The sequence below is a fragment of the Lepeophtheirus salmonis genome, chromosome 14 (assembly GCF_016086655.4).
Source record: "Lepeophtheirus salmonis chromosome 14, UVic_Lsal_1.4, whole genome shotgun sequence".
Taxonomy (NCBI): domain Eukaryota; kingdom Metazoa; phylum Arthropoda; class Copepoda; order Siphonostomatoida; family Caligidae; genus Lepeophtheirus; species Lepeophtheirus salmonis.
The window spans coordinates 34785235-34803972 of record NC_052144.2 but is presented as its reverse complement, the minus strand read 5'-3'; the positions used below and the strand labels follow the sequence as shown (position 1 = coordinate 34803972).

Sequence of the window (18738 nt, the reverse complement as noted above, 5' to 3'; positions counted from 1 at the left end):
TATTTCTGAAATTGAATTCAAAACTCTGTTTTTTCATCAAAATAGAAAAAAAAACCTTCGCTGTACCTACAAGTATTCATATTTGTTATATATATTATTTTTTTTATGATATAAGATATAACTCATTTACTTATTTTTTTGTATGTAAATTACGTTTCGAATATATTTCCACCAATAGAAATTAATTTTTGTTTAAAAAAAAATGTATCTGTTGATATTAATGATTATGGCAACATTTCACAAAATTATTTATGTTTAAATATATAATTATTTTTGTATAATATCATTTTTTTAAAGTTTTTTTTTCTATTTGAAAATAAACTTAAAATTGTATTTTCATATTTAGATTCATCAAATCTAAGTAAATATCATACATTTTGTGATATTAAACTTCTTTTACTTTGGGTTTTTTGAAAATCCCATTTTTTCTACTTAATTTTCTTTTTAATTTTGACTTTTTTTCCTTCTTCGTTTGATAAATTTTTTAATCTATATATATTATTCTATATTTATATATATTTTGCCTTTTTTAATATTCTAGGAGTTATTATCAATGATTTATTAATATAACTTATTTTAATCAAAGTTTTGTTGAACAAAAATGAAAATATTGAATCAAAATTGATATTGAATAAACACATGGTTAAAGAGGAAGACGAAAAATATATACAAAAGAGGTAATGACTAAAAAAAACCTCGACAAACTCAAAATTTATTTTTTAATTAATGAATTTTTAATAAGTTTATCATTTTTTCTATTTACCTATAGAATAATTTAAAAGTAAGACTTTAGCTGAAATAAAAGCTATTTATTTCATCAGAAAGAAAGATATAGTCATATTTAGTTAAAGACCATTTTTAATATGATATTTTTATGGGGCGGTATACCAATCGGAAAAAAGATTTTTAGCGAAAAATAAACGAAATTTTTTTTCCACTTTTAGCATCCATACGAATACATATATTCAATAAAAAGTTTGTGTGAAAAAAATATGTATTTAAATCAGCTATAAGTCGATTAGATGAAATAAATCTGCAATAAATACTATTAAAATAATATATATATGAAGCGTATTTTTCATTTGACTTTATTAATTTAGAGAAGTTACATCCAAAAAATATATATAATTATATATTTAAATGTATGCTCTAAATAAAAGTCAAACTTCTATAAATAGATTTTTTATATGATGTTACATATCAATTTATTCTCAGCAAAAGGTTCTCCCTAAAGTTATCATTAAAAAGAATGAGTAGTAGGTTCTTAACATTTAAAATAAGAGGGTAAATAGTTTATCTTTGTAATTTTTAGGAGAAACAAAATTAAATTATGAGGTTAAAAAATTATTGTGTAATTCCAGCTATAATCAACATGATAAAATCTTTCAAAATCTGGAGTGCCGGGCAACTCACACATGTAAGAATAACTGAGTCGTACATTTCCCACAGTACTTACTCGGAGGATTAAAAAATAAGAAATATGAAGATATATGAAATTGAGAATTAAATTTCTTTTTATCGTTGATTTTAAATATGGAACTCGCTTATTTATCTTCCCTGATAAAGGTCTGGTTCGAATATTAACAATAGGAAGACAGTTATTCTCAACCTGTGTCAATGGGATCTTTCGAGGGACTTGAAATAGTTTATTACTCTATCAATAAGAAAGTCGATATTTAAGGAATTAAATGGGAATGTAACAGTAAAAGAGCCTTTTTTACAAACTGGACTGATCTAAAAAAATTAGCAATTTTGCTATTTGCAAATGGAAGAAATGTAATCAACTAAAAAATAATTGACCCCTTTAATTACCAAATTTTTTACCAAAAGATTCTAATTGATCTTTAAGAAACTCAGAGTTTCTTCCCATTCCTGCCAACAATTGTTTAACCAGGAACTGAATTTACAAACGACAAATCTAATTAATTATTTCATTCTTGAGCAACTGTCTAGAGGATCGTTTAGAAAGTGGACATCAGAATTTTTATCGTTTTCTACAAATGTGCGTTAGACAGTATTAATAATGTTTTTCTTTACAAAACTCTTAGATCCAAATAATTTGGAATGGGCAGCGTTATTTAGGAATATAGTCACCTCATGATCAAAACAATTACTCTTTATTTAATAGTAAAAAATTTTCTTTCCATTGAAAAGAGCTGCAAAGATCCATTTCCCTCTGTTAGTTAAAAATTGAATAAATTTTATTTAGCTTTAGAACCTTTTCACACAGCCAAACATTGCTTATTTATTAAATATTCTCTGAAAAAATTTAAACATAAATTGAAAAATCAATCAAAATCGAACTTTTTTTTGGACAGCAAATCTTTTGAAGATATTATGTAAGACCTATTATTTTCTTTGATCTATAATACAAAGCAGTTTTAAAAAAATATACATAGAGTAGCTTCCAAATAAGATCCTTCATTCTATTTGATTTTTGTAAGACTATACATATTTTGTAGAAACAACATTCAAGATAACTTGATAATTTATATCAATTGTTATTACGTTTTATTGGAATCTATAAAGTTACTTCACATCTTAATAATAATCTATATATTAACTATACTCTAATAATGTTTTTTTGAAATGCATTAAAAGCCAAACTAATGATAGTTGCAAGTTTAATGACCATTTCTGTGTTCTACGCCTTAAATAACAATAAAACATGTGGGCTTTAAGCGCCAGGCCAAAAATCCGATGCATAGTGTATGTAGTGATTTTAAAATGTTATTATAATTTATTGTTAGCCTTGCAAAAGCTATTAAGTTCATATTGGAGACTAAATGAACTGTTATGGGTGTATTATCTAGAATAATTTGGTGTTGATTAGTGATACTTTAAAAAAATAAAAAAACCATTGGTTTTGAAAAGCTTAGAAATATTTCTTCATATACAATCGTTTTTCGTATAAATTTTATTGGAAAAAAACACATAGCTATAGTGACTTATGAATAAATAACTTTAGAGAATAAATGCTTTTGTCTGGAAATTCGTTTGCATATAAATTTGACACATAAAAATTGATTTTTCAATTAAATATCTGTCTTTTCTGAATAGTTCTTAAGTTTTTCTTCATTTTCTGTCTATTTTTTCTTTCTTTGTATCAACGTAAATTTTCAATTTTTATGCAGAAATCAACAAAAAGATTTTTTTGAGCTCATTGTTTACCCTTATTTGTTTGTTTTTGCAATTACAAAAAAAAATATTCGTAGGTTTGTGTTTTTCGTTAAAAGGCCAATAAATGATTTTAACAAAAAATATCCAAAATTATTGTAAAAAAGTTTTTCCAATTTTCTTCATGAATTTCGATTTGGTAATTTTTTGACAAAAGTAGAAAAGGGATTTTTCATCTATACAATTTTTTTAAAGCAAATATTTTGTTATGTTATTTTTTTTAAAAGACAATATATATTTTTTTTTAAATCATAGCAATATTATTAAGGTTATAAGAGTGAATAAAAATAATATTTGCTGTGATGAGTCTTTAGGGATCACCTTATTGCACTGGATTGAATTAGAGTGATTAGTATATGTAACTTTATATGATTTCCCACTCCATCGTTATTATCATAGTAACATAATTAGAATTATTAGAACATTTATATTACATTTATTAGTATATAGAAGTATTTTCTAAATGATTTTGCAATTTGTTTCACTTATTTTGAACATAACCAATTGTATTTCCTGCTCCCTCCTTGGCCCAATCAATGCCAGCTAACCCTTTGGTAGTATCTATAGTTAATTCAGTTTGTGTATATGTGTCCTTTATGGATACCCACGCTGTTGGGCCTAGGAGGATGAAGCTTTGCTTCCACCTCTAGTGAAATTGGTTAAACTAATTTGGGAGCTTATTTCTATACAAAATTTGTTTTTTGGAGCTCAAGGAGTCTAGATATGAGTTGAATTATAAATCAAAAAGTGAATTGAGTCTCAAAAAGCAAGTTTACAAAAATATGTATTCTAAATTTATTGAAAGACAAAAAAGTTATTGGGAAAAAATTGTTTTTTTTTTCAGGTGAAAATAAATGCCAGAAAACGATGGAATATTGGATTTGAAAATGAAATAAAGCATGGAAATATTTTTGTGGAAACTTGTTTTCGTTAATATTTCACAAATAGAAACTAATATTTAACTTAAATATATGTCTTTTTTCTGAATATTTTTTTAATTATTTTCATTTTTAACTGTTTTTCATCCTACGTTTAATAAAAATTTTATGCAAAAAGGCCACAAAAATTAGGCATTTTGGATCACAAATTTAAACTCTAACATAACAATAGAGAATGTTCAATTTCCAGAACAATCATTTTATAATTTGTGCAAAATATCAACACATTATTCTACCTAACTTGTTTTTTTTGTAAGTACGAAAGAAAAACGGTAGTTTTGCCTTTCTTTTGACAATGCCAGTAAATTTTGCACTACTTTATTTGTAAAAGTAGTGCATAACTAAAATTTGGACTTGCCATCTTGTGAAAATGTTTTTTGATGTTTATAACACTTTTTTTTAAAATTCATAATAATATATATTATACAGGTGCTATATTAGAATGCTTTCCTTACCGAAAGGGTCTATCATTAAAAAGAAATAACATAGATAATTCTCAATTTGATTTCCTGCTCCCTCCATGGCACAAGCACCGCTGTCTAACTCTTTGTCCAGTATGTCATATTCTTTTCTCAAAAAAAGATTATACATTTTTATTACTCCTTATCTTAATAATCCCCTTTTATCTTAATAAATATATGATATACATCAGACAGCACTACAACCACCGTATTAGAGAACACTATATATAGTGCACCCTCTATACACACTCGATGTTTCATGGCATTCGCCTGCAATACTTCTTTATTATGACTACATTGTTATTTTTGGATAAAAAATATAATATACATTGAGCAATATACACAATTCATGCTTTATACACGCTCAATGCTACACAAAAATTCCCACGAAGTTTTATTAATATGACTATGTTGTTATTTCTTTTATCAAAAATGCCTTTTTGTTTAAAACTAAACATACATACATATAAATATTGCTTTAATAATATATATATTTATGCTTCACAGCATGGCATGTTTGTTAGCATGGGGAGAGTCATGAAGTAGGTTGTGAGAGTGAATTTCTCAAATATTTTATCAAACTATCATAGAGATCAGTGTTCCATAATATATCAATTATATTATTTCAGAAACTGCTTCATTTTATTGAAAGTAAACCATTCAATAGTTCGTCAACAAATATTTTTTATCCTATTTTTCTTAATTTATAACTTAACTCAACTTTTAACTGTTGCAGCCACGTACTGTTAAGTACATAAATAGTTGCAAATTTTGAAGGATCGTATTCAAATAAGGACATAAATACTGAATAGTATAATCTTTAAATCAATGAATACAACAGCAGATACATGTAAGGATGTTGTTATCAATTTAGGGTGGTCTAACCCAAACCAACTATTAGTAATTGAGCCAAAACTGAAAGATTATTGTGTTGGATCTCATTTTCTCCTATTTAAAAAATGTATATCCTTAAATAAATTGAATATTTTCAAAAATTAATTTAACCAACATTACATTTTTTAAAGAAATATTTATTTTATGCGTACTTCTACGTAAAATAAACAAATAACATTCCAATATAGGAAATATATAAAATTTCACAAATTATTTAATCTATAAAATAGCAAGTTAGCAACATCAAATTGAACCATTTTTATTGAATGTAGAAATGTATTTCTACATAAGCGTTATTAGTGACCAATTTTAGTAAACAAATCTTAGTTGTCTATGAAATAGACACTGCAATAATCTTTTAAGTATGAAAAATGACTTTACATATACACTCAATGTGTATCTTAAACTATTGAATCAGATATTTAAATTTACGACCTAACAAATTCACAGAACAAATGAATATTTAAAATTAATATACTTATTTTTAAAAATCTTATTTCAAATTAATTGATTTCCCTCCTAAATATGATAAGTTGATTGTTTACAACATCTTTAAAATTCTGACCATTTTTTATAAGATAATTAATATATTACTGGAACTTCGTCAATTCTGTATAATAATTACGTATAAAATGATGTCATTTTTGGTTTATTTGCGATCTCAGTGAAAATGATACATGAATTAATAAATGTGTGTTATATACATATGAAAGATGTGATAGTCCTTTAGGTCTAGATTGATAGCTTGTATGTTTGATAATAGTAGAATGGCTCATATATTGCGCTTACGGTATATTTGATACTTTTATGCCACTTTATTTTAATAAAGATTAATCATATAGTAAAATGCAATTTAATAAAAAAAAATTAAATTTTAGTATCATTGTTAATTAGATTAATTTAAAAAATATGAGTTATTATAAATTACACTTTAATTAAATACTACTATAAATACGAATTTATTTATATAAAATACGCCATTTAAAATTAAAATAAGAATTTATTGGCCATTTTTTTTTGTAAAGAAATGAAAAATAACTTCCTATATGTCATATGAATAATATAAAAAAATATTAAATATATTGCAGTTATTTGTGCAACTTTTTCAAACATTTTAAACTTTTGTTGATAAGTTTCCAAGACTTTTAATTTCATAATGTATATTTGTATGATATGAGTTTATTTTTTACATCATATCATCGTAAAATTATTATAAATCTTTCCTTTTATTCACAAAAATACATTTAGCCCAACGTATTTCAACAAATTTTGAAAGTTTTATCTGCAAGAGGTATATAAAGTTATTTGGTAAAATTAAAATATAATCAAAACATTGCTAGGAAAATAATATTTCTCATTCACTGAGAAAAGAATAAGTATTTCAGGTTAATAGATACATTAGAGAGGTGGAGCAACTATAGAGACACATTTAATATCAAGGAAATAAAGCAAATTTTTTAGTGGAAAATCCTAAACGGATCCCAGTTTTTATCTGGATTACCGAGTTTAAGAAAAATATGAGATTTTAGTAATTCAAGACTATTATCGGTTGGAGCAATTTATTACTATTAAAACCATCACCAAATTGAAGTACGATGAATAAAATTCATGTTAAAGGGTTTTAATTATAAAAAAATTGTTTCTATTGATTGAATTGAGTTTATCTATGAGTGCAGAATTCAAAATTGATCTCAGTTTTTCTTTCAGTAATTTGAATTCTGAAAATATCTAGGATTATATTAATTTAGGACTATTATTGTTCAGAGTCATTTTTTATCCTTAAAAAATCAACCAATTAAAATAAAGATTAATTAAACTTATGTAAAAGTGTATTGTATTACTATATAGTGTTTTCAATGATTCTGCATCTGGTTCCGAACTCGACATATTTCAAATTTTTAGGTCGAAAATTCATGATTCATAATGATAAGGAACAACAACTAATATTGTAGAAAAATATTCCATGTTTTATGTTAAGAAAATATGCATATCCCAGGATTTTGGTTGTACTAACAAATATACAAAATTATCTTTAAAATGTTAACTATTTCAATGTAACGATAAATACGTCATATCCCAAACTGAATAATAATTATTATTATCACAATAGAACCCCCACTTTGCACAAATTCAAGTAAAACAATTTTTAATTAAATTCCCTACTCATTGCGAATTGATTTCGTCATTATCTAGATCCCAGAATATCCTTCCCAAGAAAGGAGTCCACTCTGTTCTCTTAAAAATCCTAGTTGTTTTCTTCGGATGAATTTTTATCACCTTGTACTTCGTAGAATATGGAGTTCTGAATAAGAGCATCCCTTGTGATGGATGATCAAGTTAGAATTATCTTTCCTTCGATTCTCTCTATCTGCCTTTGGTCCTAAATCTTGAGAAACATACAAGTCCAATTCTTCCGGTTTTAATAAATTAACAATTGAAATTACATCTAAATTTAATATATTATAGTTTTATGGAAACAACTTCATATTGTTGTAGGACCAAATTTACATATATATTTTATATCTCCCATCCAGAGGATTTTATCTGAATCTGAATGTAAATTGAAACCTTGAATATATTAATTATTATATATGGACGAATATATTTCCATGCAAAAAAGGAGTCGACTCTATTCTCGTTTGAGACTTAAATTAATTTGGTTCTCTTGTTTGACAAATTTTCATACAGTCATCCTCCCCCCAAAATATCGGAATTAAAGAATATCTTGTTTAGGATTAAGTATCTCGGATATCTTTTTTTGTCCTAATTCTTAGATAACATAGCAGGTTATCTGTCTTTAAATAATAAAGATCCATCTTGGCAAATGAAAAACAATTTAAAATTTGTTTCTCCATTTACCCAAATGTTGTTGTATGTTATTTTAAATATAATTAAAGTTATGGTTATGGCTTATGTATTATATTAATTTTCTGTTAATACCTAAAAAATTTTATTATATTAACATATGTCACATCCAGTTTCTAATTTTATTTCATTGGAATTGAGTATCTCGAAAAGGAAGTATGACTTGACATTGACTAATTCAACATATCTAATGACTTATTACTTGATAAAATATTTATAACTTTGTAAATCCTCATTAGCAACTTTATTTTTTGAGTTTATAGGTTAAAAAAATCTATCTATAAGCCCCAAAGGTATTTCCGATATTCTAATAGCAATATAAAACCTAATTTTGAAAAGAGGACATATTTTTTAATATGTATATATATTTTTACTAAATAGTTTAGGGTTTTATTGATTGTTCAATTTCAACACAATCTGTTTTTATACTCTAGGCCATAGTCTATCATCATTTGCACATCCCATGTTCCTTCACAACGTTGTTCGATTACTATTAAATCTTTAACAAATTTTTCTTCCGACTTTTCTTCACATACATCACCAAGATTATAAGGAAAAATTACAAAATGGCTATAAAGAAATGAACTTGACATTCATTTACATTCCATCAACACATAATCTAACTATTTGTACTTAGTTGCTTTTTAATTCCACTATAAGTTATCCACATAACGTAAAAATACTGCTGGCATTCTTTTCTAAATTTGTCGATTTATTGACCAACTCTTCATCTCTCATTTTCGTATTTTAATTCCCCTAAAACCACCTTACTTTCTATTTTTCGAACGTATGAGACACTAACTTCAGTTTAAGCAATTTTTTCTTACTTAACTTTGAAGCTATGAAACTTTTCCTAATACCAAATCATTTAATTCTTACTAGTCAAATTCTTTAAGGAAACAAGATGTATCTTCTAAAATTTCAATGCCGTTCTTCAACATTGCATTGATTTCTGTAAGGAAGTTTTTAAAATTGGTTCCAGAATATCATCAGCTTGAGGCTGGATCTTGTTGCTGAACACAATATTACTTCTATGTTTATTTGTGATTCAGATGCAATTTAACTTAACTTACAAATAAAAACAGATATATCTGTTTTTCTTTTTCTTTCTTCGCTAAAAGATATATTATATTCTTAGTTTCATTTCATTGGTATACATTTCGTGTTCCCCAGTGTGTTTGTACTTAAATCAATCTAACTAATCATATGCATCCATATATGGTAACGATCAGGTATATAGATTGGTTTATATTAAGGGGGACTTTTTAAAATTTTCATTTTTTTCAATATTAAATCAAATCTTATTAATAACGTAGATATATAAATTTTTCAAATTTTCAACCTCAGGAGTCAACTCATTTCCCCATAGGGATATTAAAGCTCAAGTATGCCTGATCAATTTCTTCAATTAATTCTCATTCCGACTCAATGGAACCTTTAAGAGCTTCAATCTGGGGTGGCGGATTTGTCAAGCCTCCTTCTGATTATATCCTTTAAATAATAAAGAGGAGATTGAGATATAAGAATGAAAGAGGTCAAGTCTTTTTGGGCTTGAATCTCTGAAAGTTGTCAGATCATAATGTTTGATTATTTCCGAGCATTTGGGATGGAGTACCGTTTACCAAACAAATTGTTACACTTGATAGTTTTTTATCGATCCAAGGTAAAATTACGTCCTGGAGGACCCATAAGTAAGATACGGAGATCGTCAATGCCCCCATCCAAATTATTCATCCCAAACGACTTAAATCATTTTTTTTAATCAATTCAAATTCTTTATATTCTTCACTGCCTTTTTGAGTGGAATGTTTTGGATTGTTGTGGGACTCAAAGACATTATCTCTGTACTCTACTTTTGCAAAATGATTTTTGATCAATAATTTTTTTGATTCTTCGTCTTGAAGTTGACTAGAACAATCTGCCCTTTAATCAAATCCTAAAAGCTTCACCTATCAAATGAAATCACTTTCATTTATGTGTTATTATTATAAAGGACATAAAGATAGAAAAGCCCCAAACATACATTTTCACAGCGTCAATATGTAAATAAATATATCTTTTGTAATATGCTAATAGTTAAAAAATATAAATATAAATATTTCAATAATATTTGTAAAATTTAAGAGTAGTTAAATAAATAAGAAATTTTACTTCTTAAAATTGACCTTTTAGTTTTGACATTCATAAAACTTTTTCCTGATTTAAGATGTTTGTATTTACGATTAAATCTTTTGTTTTTTTTGTTTTTAATAATTTTTTTATAGACTTACTTAATTAACTAAAGAATATACGCATATCTCCAATTCGTTATTTATTTTTCACCCCTTCGTTCAATTGAATAATTTATCAATATGAAACTTTATGTGGCCTTATATTATACCTACAACTTATGTTAGAAAACAACTGCCCGGGCTTCACATATAGATGACTCATTATTGTATTCATTTACCTCATTTTTCATGTTCAACCTTCAAAAGACAGTTGTCAACATTTTATGACACTCTTTTCTTTTTGTTTGTGAGTTATTTTGCCAAGTGTGATGCTTCTTTTGTTATTTCCAAAATAATGGATCAAAAATAACTTTGTGTTTTATTTTACATAGCTCCTTAATGAAGAAAAAATACCTTCCAAAATAAGTAATGGTTTGAAAAGTGTTATATGGACTCCCTTCCATAGAGCAAATATTTATAATTAAAAGAACAAAAAAAACGTTTTGTTTGTTTAGAACATGTCTTTTCAGACCGTGTGCTATAACTATTAGTGAAAAAATTAAATATTTGTAAACTATGATGTTTTATACCCGTGAGTCAATTATATAAAACTCTAGTTGTGGAAAAGAATATTAAATATTGTATTGTATATATATATTTCTAAATTAATACTTTACTAGTAAAAAAGATATGCTTGATAACACAAGAGAATAGTCATTTTGTACATATGAATTCAAGCCTAAAAAAGAATTTATGTTTGAATGGGGAATCAAAAACTGATCTCAGTTTTTCTCTCGATCACCTAAACTCTGAAGTATCTGGGATTATAGTAATTCCAGACTATTTTCGTTTAGAGTCATTTTTACCCTAAAAATAATCCCCAAAGTAAAATTAGGATAAATAAAAATTATGTAAAATTGTCTTTATTGATTCTGTATCTTGTTCAGAACTCGATATATTTCCATTTTTAGGCAGAAAAATGATGAAAGACGACACTCTTCTAAAACCCTTATAACTCATTAATAATACTTATTTATAAGAAATATTATAGCTCATATATTTTCCTTCTATTGCTTCGATCTTTTTTCTTTCGTGCCATTGAATTGGAAAATGATGACAATTATTATATTATTTTTGGAAAAAATATTCAAAAATTAAATTTCAAATAATAAATTTGTTAGAAAAAATTTTAAAATCCACATTTTCGGGGAAAAAAAAAATAATTTTCTAACAAAAGCAAAAATTCCTTAATTTCGGGGAGCTTAAGCCCTTTAACCCCACCCATTGTGGACACCTTTATTAATAGCCTTTAATTGCAATAATTAAATATTCATTAGTTAATTACAAATTGATTAATTATGGAGATAGTTTAACTGTTGGCTCGAACTGCTAATAGAACCGTTGTAACAATAATCATGCCACTCTCCCAAAAAATATTATTGTGTTGCATTGCAATTTGTGGCAAATATGAAAAAAATGTATCTTTTGAAAATTAGAGTAATAAAAATTTTAATTGAAAATAGAAAATTACATACGGCAATGTGTTGTAAAACCTTCATTGTTAGGTTTAATATATAATAAGATAAGATTGTTTTTTTTTGTTTTTTTTCAAAAATCGATTAGTAATTTACAAATGTTTAAATAATTTATTAACTAATTATCTAACATCCCTAAAATTGAATATAAGATGTACTGGGTGCAGCGAAAAAATCTTTACACGTTCAATCTATACCTTTATGCATATGTATTTCAGCAACCAGTCGATTAAAAAAAAAAATGTTGGTTTTACTACCCTAATCATCGATATGGCCCCCTTGGCAGCAATGATGGGTACCAGATGGCCCAGAAGGCTTTGCCCAAATTACAGTCCTTGATATTGTTGATATTTGGGTGACGGACGGTGCAGGCCTTGGACTCAACATGCACACAAAAAGTGAAGTTCTATGGGTTGGCATAAGATGAGTAATTGGCCACATATTCTTTAGACAGAAAGGCGCACCATCCTGATGGACCTCAAAGCTCATGTCTGGGTTCCTGTTGGAGATCTTCAACTCCTTTTCAATTTCCATTGGAGCCTTGCCAACGTCCAAAAGTGCCCAGACCAAAACTAGTTGGTCACATTCAAATTCCCCTTTCCTCGCCTTCTAAGACACTTAGTTTTTTTTTTTGTTTATTTTAAGTATTTGACCAGACAATTTCACGGCATTCACAAAAACCTTGATTTATGTGGGAAAATCGAAGTGTAAAGATTTTTGTTGAGTATGAGTCCAATGCCTGCACCGTTCGTCATCCAAATATCAACAACCACAAGGACACTGTCAACCAACACTCGGATGTTATGTCATAGGACTACATCCAGAATGAGTACAAGGCCTTCCGTGGCAATCTGGAAGCAACCATTGCTTCCAAGGGTGCTACATCGATGATTAGGGTACCCAATACATCATATTAGTTATTTTTATTTTACTAACATACACTATTACAACTGGTTACTAAAATACATCTTAATAAAGTTCCATATTAAAACTTTTAAGATTTTTTGCTGCACCCGGTATATAAGGAGGACTAAATACATAATACAGATGGTAGGGATATGTCTGGACTGAATATACACCCCCTAGGAAAGTAACAAAGGTTTCATAAAATGTAAAGTTAGATCAAGTATGTACAATCATAGAAAAATATTTATCAACTCCACTTTTTTATTTGACGTATTTTAATCTTTTAAAATATTTCAACAACACATTTCATTAAATTCCTACTCTTTTTGAATATATTAAAAGATTAGATGTTATAGATATAAAAAAATCATAAAATAAGTAGGTTCTTGTTTGCATAAAATACATTGAAGCTATTTATTTAGTTACCTGTGCCGATTTAGCCCTTCTTCTTACAACATTTAATCAATCAAAAAATAAAATTTCCTTTTAAAAGATAACTAATGTTTTCTTAAAAAACTAACAAGAATATATTTACAGCTTAATGAATCAATATAAATTTGAAATAATAATGGCCATTTAGATTCTTTTTAGTTATATTAGTTTTTTGTTTTTTTTTCCAAAATACTTATATTTTTTTTATTATCTAATTTAACCTCCGTGAAGAGGATTTATACTTTACTCTGTTCAGTATTTGAGCATTTTTAATATATATAAATAAGGCAAATGGAAGACATTAGTTTTAAAAAATATTTTTTGATCGTAATCAGATGATATATATTTCAAAATGTATTTTTATTCTTTGATTCAAAATAATGATAATTTGGTACTGTGCTCATTCAATCATCATTCCATTGAAATTAATGATTATTACTCTCTTTAAAACTTCTCTAAATAACTTTCAATTTTAGATCCATTTGGTGCTATAAACGAATAAAAATGAAAATCAACTTATTGCTAACTTTATTTGAAAATGATCTAACACAAAGCAAAAAAAAATAACTTTTTTTTATTTTGGATTTCAATCCAATGGGATCTATTATGCTAAAATAAATTTTCTTTTGTAGAGTTTTATCATCAGTTTGAAATACAAATACCTAAAACGGTTCGGATGTGCCAACTGCCATATTGTTATTGAGAACATTATGCTATTCATTTTAAAATTTAGAATAAAGATGATTCTAGGCATTTAAAAAGACATTATTATATTAAAAAATGTAACTTTTAAACAATAGCGTATGATTAAAAAAATGAAACTAAAAATTGACATGGTAGCCTTATAATTTAAAAAATGTTTTGAAATAGAGCTACTTAACTACCATGACGTTCAATTAAATCAGCTATAAACAGCTTTGAAGTAAAGGGAAGTCACATTCTGTATCTTGCAAGGACATGGGCAAGAACTTTTCCGATATTGATCATCAATTTCACTCTGAGTACAACAAGGACTTATATTTAAAACTCTCAAACAGATTCTCAGCGGTAAAAGTCTTTCATAAGATAACGCACTCGTAGCTCATTTATATTTTGATGCCTTCAGCTTAGCAGTTATGGAAGATAAAGAGCTACTACTTGGAAGTTGCAAGGTATTTGCAATGGTTTTAATTTCCGTGACTATTGTTTATACTAGTTTTTTCAAATCTGTAACAAAAAAAAATCCCGATTTAGGCATATTCTCTTAAATTAATTAGCATTTATGGATGTTTGAGGTCGCAGTCATATTTAACTACTCCATTAAATATTATATGTTCAGTAATACCATTAACATTATAAATTCTTTATATGCTTGTATCGATACTTAAATCACATATTGGGATTACTAATGACGCCAAAATATTTTTATTATGAAACGTAATTTATTACTGGAAGTATTTCAAAAACCAAATATCTATTAAAAACAAATTTTAAAACAATTGGAAGATGATTAGCTCAATAAATGAATTGGTTATGGATGGAGAGCAGTGATTCAATATTTTCATCTGATGATGAAAATCATTCAATACTTGACTTCCAACCAATGATAACAATAGTTATCTGTGAGACTTTTTCACAGCCCTCCTTTCTTGTAAAAAGGTTATATGAAATTGTCATGTATCTACAGATTAATTAAAAACCTTGAATCTTGTTACAAATGTATATTATTTAGTACTTAAAATATTCAAGTATTTTAAAAATACATCATATTTTGATTTGTCAAATTATGGGGCGCATATTTTGTGTGAAACTTTTTCAATAAATAATGAGATGACTAAAATAATTTATCAGGAAGAATAAATAGACATTATTAATGAATTTAAAATGTAAATTTTAAAAATAGCTATGGTTTTTTTTACCATTTTAAACGAAGGAATAAAAATGCGAAAAATTGATGAGTTTTTAAGGACCAAAGGCATTAAGTCCAACTACCTACATTATTTTATATCTAATTATGTATATGCATAAAATAACATAAAAAAATTTATCACCGTCTTAACACTTTCATGTGTACTATGTAAATAAGACCCAATTTAAAATACATTTTAGGGATCATAAGAAATGTGTCGTAGGGCTATATTTTTTTTATTCTTTCCTGCTGGTCCCGTATGGAATAAAACAAAAAATTATAATCAAGAAATAGTTAGAATCAAAATCCTGCATGTATGTGAATAATTAATTCGTTGAATATCTAAAAACATACATTCATATACTTTGAAAAAAAAGTGTTAATTTTGAATTAACACATAGCAGATAGATGGTTTTGAAAATTCACCTTTGAAAATTTTATAAATATTGTGAATTGTTAAAAGTATATAATATTTCATTATTACAATCATTTATACATCAGTCCGAAATAAATGGATTCTTGATTGAAATGTTCATTTAAATATGGATCATTTATCTTCTAAGAAAGAAATTGTAATATTTTATATCCTAAAATATAAAGGTTGCCCAAAAACTAGGTAAATGATGCCATCATCAGAACTGGGGGAGGGGGGGGGGAAGGAACTAGTATTCTCCATTACGGCACTTCTTAGAGCCAATTCAAATGGTGGAAAATGAAGATGTGATCTGGAAACTTTTAACTCTCAATTTTTTTAAATGCCTAGTAGGATTTATGCACTCAATGGTTGAAAAATTTTCATTCACTCTAATAGTAATGGTCTAAGATAATAAATTTATTTTTTGAAAATGTATGAATTGAATGTTTCCGTTTTATAAATGATAGATAGATATAAATTTTTATTCATAGATCAAATATAAATAATATTTTCATAGTTCGTTTTCTCATATTTTTATAGCGGTCCCATAATTTATATTCTTAGGTATCTCAACTCATCCAAGAAGTTTAAGTAGAAAGCCTATAATTTCATCAATTTAAGCCATGAAATAATAGGCTGTATGTATATGAAGTAAAAAATAAATTTGGAATTTCTCCTTTATTTTATTCTAGTTAAAGTTTGTTTTGTTTCATTCACAACATATGCTATTTTTAATTATATGTAAAGGTATATAATTTGTTGGAGTACTATTTAAATAAACCTTATAAATTAATGATTTTTAAACTATTGCTAGATAGATTTTGGATTGAATACGCTGGGGAAAATAGTGTATTTTTGATTTGAATGCAACATTTGTTGCAAAAGTTAAATATTGAAAATGTCAAAGCGTTTCTTTATATTACTAACAAATTTATAAAACATAGCATAATATGATAATCTTTTTACCTCTTTTATATTACGTAATTGTATAATGCTTATTAATTTTTGGTCTTCTATGTAGTTATACTATTTTGGAGGTGTTACATTTCAAGTAGATTCAATTTTACTTATAGTTATAAATGCGAATTGAACGTTTTTCAAAAGATGTGTAATCTTCTATTTTTGAACATATATATAATTATAATCATTGATTATTTGTAAGATACCTCAGACCACAACATACTTTATTCATTAAACGTAATTGAATAAAAAAAAATTAAAAGTTTTTGCATCTCAACGAAATTAATATATCTTTAATGTATTTAAATTCGTTCAATCATTACCTTTTGCTTAAAAAATCTCAACGAAATGAACACCACGCTTCTTTTGAATCACATAAGTTCAGTGAATTGAAGGATCATGATTTGACAGTCTCTTCTGTTTTCTTTTAATAACTGACGGTTTTTTTGTTTGAAAGGTTTGCGCTATAAGAAAATATACACTTATATGGAAAATGAGTTCATATTTTCCCTTCCTCTAAGAGAGATTTTGGTATGAGGATGTATATATGCGTGTGTACCGTATAGTTCTCCAAATACGCAAGAAAGGGCGCAAAAGAAAGAAAAAGGGAGCAGAACTCTGTATAACAAGAGCAACATAAAGAATACACAAGTATTGATATGATTAGATTTGTTTGCCTTTTTAACGACTCTCACCAGATTACATTAATATAATACTAAGGTATTTATTAAAGTGTAGGTACATTTAAGGATTAACAAATACAAATGTGGCGTGTTAGCATACAAAACAATCTTCAACACAATTAATACAAAGGAGAAAATCCCAAATTTTAGCCTTTGTACACATAAAAGTCGGAAATTAGAAACATAAATTTATCAGGAAGTTGTAAGTGTAAGTTATTTTTAGGCTTAGAGTAGTAATTTCGATCCATGTCTTCCCTAAATACGGAATGAAATTTGCTTTTTTTTCCTTCCTTTCATAACTGTTAGTAGAATTAAATATCATCATATCTAAATTGCTCTTTTTTTCAAACATTCTACAAATTGTCACATTGAGTATCACATCATTTTTGAACTTCCTTATTTTTCATACCGAAAGTGCTTAAAATTTACATCTCTACTAAGATGCTAGATATACCTTAATTGATGTATTATTCATATTAATTTGTACTGGGAAGCACCTTCAATCTGATGGTTTCAATGAATATATCTGCTGGAGAAGTTCAAAGGTTGGTACATAAATATTTATTCTGAGTATGGGACACTAATTCTATTATTATTAATATTATTATTCGCATACATCAAATCTATAGCAATAATTTGGTAATTAAATCATGATGATATTAAATTACATTCAGAGTACAGGTTAGACAATTTTTGATAATAAAAAAATTCCAACGTTGTATAAGGCAAAGAATACATTATATATGCAACAGGTACTATTTTTTCAATTTTTTTTCTTTTTAGCCAACTACTGGTATTTTTTTTTCTTTATTTATAATTGTAGAGTAAGTTATTAGATCGAAGAGAAAATTGATCAGAAACATTTGTGTTACTCGACTTCATTTTGACTAAGTACTACTCTATAGGGTAACGACTCAAAAAAATTCACTTCTACATTTTTTTAATTTTGTAGAATTTTTATGGCAAACTTTTTAAACAAAAGTTGCTTATTCAGGATTTTACTGCACTTTTTATTCATTATATTCTCCTCCATTCTGAATAATGGATTCAATACGGGGGGAACAGAAGCACATCTAGCTTTGATGAAGTCCGAGGACAAGTTGTTACACTCCTTCGTGATCACAGCCTTCAGAGCATAGATATTCGTATAATAAGTCTTGATTGTCTTGCCATCTAAGATAAACGAAGCAACAAAGTCCAGGGGGTGAACGTCGGGTGAGGACGAAGGTTAGAAGTCTGCCGTCAAGAAAGCAGCATTTTTCTCCATGCAGAAATGCTGCACCTTCTTAGACGTATGTGCGGGGGCCCGTCTTGGGTAAACATATAGTTGTCCCATGGGAAGGTAATCTTCAGCCATGGCAAGACAAGTGCAAA

The 18738-nt window shown here is 26.9% G+C and overlaps 1 protein-coding gene across 1 annotated transcript in view; it reads right to left on the bottom strand.

Annotated features, from left to right (window-relative positions):
- Positions 1-17141, bottom strand: part of LOC121129817 (uncharacterized) — a 107038-nt gene extending 89897 nt beyond the window's left edge. The window contains exon 1 of the mRNA XM_040725535.2: positions 17005-17141. The gene's annotated coding sequence lies outside the window, so the exon portion shown is untranslated. The remainder of the gene's footprint in view (positions 1-17004) is intronic.
- Between the last annotated feature and the right edge of the window lie 1597 nt (positions 17142-18738).